Source organism: Perognathus longimembris, chromosome 13 (genome assembly GCF_023159225.1).
Source record: "Perognathus longimembris pacificus isolate PPM17 chromosome 13, ASM2315922v1, whole genome shotgun sequence".
NCBI lineage: Eukaryota > Metazoa > Chordata > Mammalia > Rodentia > Heteromyidae > Perognathus > Perognathus longimembris.
The window spans coordinates 57,639,752-57,645,751 of NC_063173.1; the positions used below are offsets into that span (position 1 = coordinate 57,639,752).

Below are 6,000 nucleotides of genomic sequence, written 5' to 3' on the forward strand. Positions count from 1 at the left end.
GGAGACAGCAGTGCAGACGGACGCACATCTGCGCAACCCTGGGGCTGGTTCTCCTGCTTCTCACCCCCAAGTTCTGAGGGTTTCTCCTAGTCTTTTTTTTGGGGGGGTGGGGGGGAAGGTTGAGAGGGTTGGTGGTACTGGGGTTTGAACTCATGGCTGCCTAGGCAGGCACTCTTACTACTGAACAACAGTTCTAACCCTGATTTTGGCTCATTTCTGAGTTAGGGTGTCACTTCCTGCCGGGGTGCCAGGCTTCCTAGTAGCTAGAGCAGCAGGCATAGGCCACCGCACCCAGCTTTATTGAGAAGGGGGTCCTGCAAACTGTTTTCTGCACTGGCTGGCCTTGAACTGTGATTCCTACCACCTCAGCCTCCCAAGTAGCCAGATTACAGGCCTGAGCCAACAGTGCCCAGCTTGCCTGTTCTCTCCCCTCAGATACCCGAGATTCCTCCAAAGAAGCTAGTCCTGGCTCTCTTACATCTGGCCTGCTCTCCGTCAACATCCCCTGCTCTGCCCTGAGGGGACAAAGTAGGGCAGGGTCGATCTCCAGAATAATCTTCCCCAGGGTAGAAAACTCAGCAAGGAAACCAGAGGACAAGGGTGGGAATGGCTGGTGTTCTGAGACTTTCAGCCTAGACTTTGGGGGGGGGGGGAGGCAAGCACCGGTAATGCTGACTGCCTGGCCCTGCAGCCAAAGGCCCACCTGGTCCCCGCAGAGTCCATGCGCCGGGCAGCCCACAAGGCTCCAGACCCCCAGTAAGTCTGTGGGGAGGAATCAAGGCCCATGTGATCATGAGCCCCCCCCTCTGCACACTTAGGAGGGTCAATGGGAACCGAGGCAGCCCCTACAGGGACCCCCAGATACCTAGTTCTCTGTTACCCCAACTTTGTCTTTCACTACACCACCTGCTCCCCAAATATGCTTCAGAACCCCCTTTTTCAGGCAGAGGACTGAGACTGGGGCTTCCCAATCATACGTAGTCCACATGCAATGCTACTAGCTTTCTTCTGGCCTCCGGGGTTCCATGGGCTCCGGAGAACCCCACAGAGCGGGTTCTCCAACCTCCTACTGTGGGGTGCAGGAGTGTCCCCGTTGCTTGGCTGGAGTGGAATGGGGCTGCGCAGCCTGAGGGCTGAAGGACGCCTCCAGGGAACCATCAGACCTTGTGCTGGGGGTCAGGGTTCAAGGACAGAAGAGAACGGGGGTCGCTCTGGAGGGGCAGTCTGAAGCTCTGGAGTCGGGCTTTGAGGGAGAGCTGGTCGTTATCATTTATGTCTTCTTTCCTCCACCTCCCCTTGAGGCTGGAATGAGGGGGCGGGGGGGGGGGGGGAGAGGATAGGGTCTGGGTGGAAAAGGGAAAGGGCAGAGTAAGTATTAGTCACAAACACATGCAAATGAGATTAGGCCTGGCCAGAGAGGCTGGAGAACGGGAAGGGGAGAACCGGGGAGGGGGGGGGGGGCGGTAAAGAAGGGGGCGGGCAGGAGAGGGAGAGGACAGGGAAAAGGACCTCTCTAGGGAAAATGTGGCTCTCTACCTCCTGATGGCTGAAAGACCCAGAACTAGACGGCTGTTCACCTCTAGAGTCTAAGGCTCAGCCCTTCCAGGCTGGCCGCCCTCCTGACGCGTCCCTGCGACTCCGCCCGTCCCAGAGGGTCCCGGACATCAAGAAGTCGTGCGGGGTATCGCCTGTCTCTCCATTCCTAAACCAAAGGCTCCCTGGGCCTGGGACTGTGGTGAGGGTCCCTAGCCCCCCACGTGAGTGCCCTGCACTTGGGTGCACCCTTGTGTCATGCAGGGAGACCATTCTCCAGGGGGTCTTCCCGGGGGCCCTCGGCTGGCTCTTCCTTCCCTCCCGTGGGGGGCTCTCCTCCTCCTCCATCTGCACGCAGGGGCCCCACATCACCCTCCTAAATCTGTTTCCAGCCCTTTCTCACTGCCTGAGCCCCCTCTGGAACAGGGGGAGGGGGGAGAAGGCGGCAGGAGGCCAGGGACCCTAAGGAGGTGCACTGAGGAGGGGGGGGGGTGAGGAGGAAGGAGACAGCGGTGGGTGGGGAGGAAGCAGGGGGTGGAGGGGAGGGAGGAAGGCGTGGGGAAGGCAGGGAAGATGACAGATTAGTAAACCCGACTGTTCCCTCAGACAAATCAAAGTCCAGACACAAAAATGGCAGGTTCGTTAGTAAAAGCAGGAAACAGGGGGATCATTTCCCCTGTCCCCCTCCACCCCAGGGGCTCTCGATGCCCCTGACCCCCAACCCCCCCCCATGCAGCTTTCTGGAAGGGGTGGGGCTGCTGGGGGAGGAGGGGAGGAAGGGGGCCTGCAGCCGGGACCCATGCGGGTTAGAGGGGCAGGGTGGGGCCCGGGCCCAGCGGGACAGGCCAGGCAGGCAGCAGCGGGCGAGAGGGCGTGCAGGGCGGGGCGACTGGAGGGGTGGAGATGGAGGCGGAAGAGCCGTGGGGCGCGGGGAGGAGGAGCGTCCTTCTACAGAGGAGGACCGAGGAGCAACCCCTACCACAGGGACTCATGAGAACCGAAGAGGGGGGACAGCACACATGAGCTTCCTCGCCCGCTCCACCACCACCAATCACAATGCCAGACGCATCTGCACGTACACACACACACACACACGCATGCACGCACACACGCGCGCACACACATACACACTCCATCCCACCAAAGCACGGCAGGTCTGAAGAGGCCACCGGAAGCAACGAGGTTGCCCAGGGGCAGCCTGTGACCTGGGGGGGGGGGGGGCTCTGAGCCCCTCCTGCCGGCCCTGCCCCTCCAGCTCTGCCCTGACTGCCCCCACTTAGTAGGCCGGGCCGAATAAAAACCAGATCCCAGCCACAGATAACCCCTCGTGGATGAGTACCCCGCCCCCCCACGCCGCAGGAAAAGCTCAGAACCTGTCCAGAGTCATTTCCAGTCCCCTGCCACGGTCCCGGGGTGGCTGACCTCCACTCAAGTGCAGGTGTGAGTCACTCAGCGGGCTTGCCGGAGCCCCCCGACCGGGCACGCAAATCTCTACGGATGGGTTTCACTTCTGCGGGAGTTCACCGCTGTCGTCAAACCTTCCAAGGAACCCACAAGCCTAATGCGGTCCAGACCAAGAGTGCAGGCCAGGCACTGGAGGCTCATGCCTAGAACCCAAGCTTCTCAGGAGGCTGAGATCTGAGGATCACAGTTCCAACCAGTCTGGGCAGGAAATGTCTGTGAGACTCTTATCTCCAATTAAGCACTAAAAATTAAATTTGAAAAACTAAAAAAGTGGCGCTGGGGCTCAAGTTGGTAGAATGCCAATCTTGAACAAACAAGCTCAGGGGCAGCGCCCAGGCCCTGAGTTCAAGCCCCAGTACAGGCGAAAACAAACAAAAAATAAAAAACAGCTGGGTGCAGTGGCTCACAGCTGTAACCCTAGCTACTCAGGAGGCTGAGATCTGAGGATCAGAGTTGGAAGCCAGCCTGGGCAGGAAAGTCCATGAGATTCTTATGTCCAGTAAATTATTCTGGAAAAAAAGCTGGAAATAGCACTGTGGCTCAAGTGGTAGAGCGCTAGCCTTGAGCAAAAGAAGTCCAGGGACAGTGCTCAGGCCCAGAGTTCAAGCCCTGGACCGGCAAGAAAAAGAAAAGAAACCAGGCCTCCGGACAGTTGCTGGCGTCCTGTTAGGATGGGTCGGGATGGGGAGGGCTGGAGGAGGAGGCAGCTTCTCCAGAGCTGAGGTGCCGAGGCCCTGCTACGCTACGCAGTGAGTCCAGTCACCAGGCCTGCACCTGTGGCAGCGGGACAGACAAATCAGGAGCTGAACTTCAGGCGCAGAGTTGGCAGCCCTCTGCGAATCCTGAAGCCTGCCCTTCATCAAGTTTGAACTCCTAGGCTCTCGTGGAGCCTTTACCATTTCCCAGGACAATCTCACATTGCCTCTCTGGCTGCAGCCTGCAAGAGGAATTTAATATTCCTCCACCCCTCTTTTTTTTTTTTTTTCCAGGTTTCTTCTGAGCAACAGTTAAGAACAAGTCAAAGTGCTTAACTCTCTGTAAGCAGGCAAGGTGCTTTTTCCGGGGCCCGGTACCCCTCATCTGCTGACTGGGAACGCTCCTGGCCTCCTGCCTATAATCCAGGCACCATCAAGTCTAAATGACATCCAAAGCGTGAACGCTGTTTAAAGACCTAACAAACACACAAAGAACGATTACTGTTTTTATAAAGCGAATGTTCATCAGCCTTAGCCCATCTGTCTCAACTAGGTAAGCCTTTTTTGGTCTGTCCATCCTCTCTCCTAAGGAAAAATGCTTAAATAGTATTAGGCATGAGTCCACATGAATGCGTTGGTAAGAAATAAATACAACACAATATGAGCCTGGGCACTGGTGACTCACGCCTGTAAGCCTGGCTACTCAAAGAGGCTAGATCTGAAGGTTGTGATTTGAAGCCAGCTTTAGGCAGACAAATCAGTGAGACTTTTTTGTTGTTGTTGTTTTGTTTTGTGTTTTTTTTGGCCAGTCCTGGGCCTTGGACTCAGGGCCTGAGCACTGTCTCTGGCTTCCTTTTGCTCAAGGCTAGCACTCTGCCACTTGAGCCACAGCACCACTTCTGGCCGTTTTCTGTATATGTGGTGCTGGGGAATCGAACCCAGGGCCTCATGTATACGAGGCAAGCTCTCTTGCCACTAGGCCATATCCCCAGTCCAATCAGTGAGACTTGTATCTCCAATTAATCACCAAAAGGCTGCAAGTGGCAGTGTGGCTCAAGTGGTAGACCACCAGCTTTGAGAAGAAAAAAAAAACAAAAACAGGACCACACACACACACGCATATATGTATATGTATTTGTATATATGTGTGTATGTATATATATATGTATGTGTATATGTATATGTGTGTGTACATGTGAAACCCATCTGGTAATCAAAACCTGTTGAAGCCAGATGCCAGTGGCGTATGCCTGTACTCCTAGCTACTCGGGAGGCTGAAATCTGAAGACCATGGTTCAAAGCCAGCCCAGGCAGGTAAATCCATGAGACTCTTCTCTCTAATTCACCACCAGAATACCAGAAGTGGTGCTGTGGCTCAAAACAGTAGAGCAAGAGCCTTGAGCAAAAAAGCTTAGTAAGGACAGTGCCCAGGCCCCGAGTTCAAGCCCCACTACCTCATCTGGGTTGGTGTCCCGTTCTCTAAGTGATCTTGGCCCCGAGGGCGGGTGAATGAGGGTTTGTGAGGCACCTGGAGGCAGCCGAATCAGCTCATCCATCAGTGCTACTTCATCGGGGAGGCATGGGCTTTGGAAACAGCATTTACCAGATACTTCCTTTGCCGGGACTGATACCAGACAAGGTCGTTCGGCTTCTTAACCAACTTAACTACGTCCTTCATTTTCAGGCTTCCTCCCAACTCCTGAGGCATCTTGATTTCTAACAAGGGAAGATAACAAGATCTCCAGTGGGGCTGGAGCCTCTCAATTCCCCGGGGTCTCTCATGGGAAGGGAATAGATTCTTCGTACAACAGCTCTGCCCTGGACACTCTGCGATAAGCAGCTAATGCTTTATTAAAGCTTAATAAAATTATCATTCCCTTATGGAGTCCAGAGGCTTCCTCATGCCTCGCACATACACTTGACCTTCACACTGATCCCTGCCACAGGCAGTTCAGATACCCTGTCAGCCACTCGTGAATGAGAGAATTAAGCTTGCTTAGCCTTATCCGACATGGTCGATTTTTTTTTTTTTTTTTTTTTTTTTTTAGCAAATTGAGACTAGAAGGACCCATCCAAATTCTAGGAGGGTACCCCGAGGTACTTGGGAAGCCCCTCCTGGGTTGATCATACCTCCCTCCCTCTGTCCCCAAAGCCACAGGTTGTCTGTGCCTTGAAGCTCAGGAAAGGAAGTTCTAAATGGACAGCTTCTGGCAGGTACCCACCGGCCTGGCCCCAGCAGGGTACACAGCAGCTAACTTCCCGAAGCAGCGGTGGGAAGGAGAGGCTAGAGAGGATGCCGGTCCATCCG

At 55.1% G+C, this 6,000-nt stretch overlaps 1 protein-coding gene across 1 annotated transcript in view; it reads right to left on the bottom strand.

Annotated features, from left to right (window-relative positions):
* Positions 1–6,000, bottom strand: part of Nrxn2 (neurexin 2) — a 95,452-nt gene that overhangs the window by 50,665 nt on the left and 38,787 nt on the right.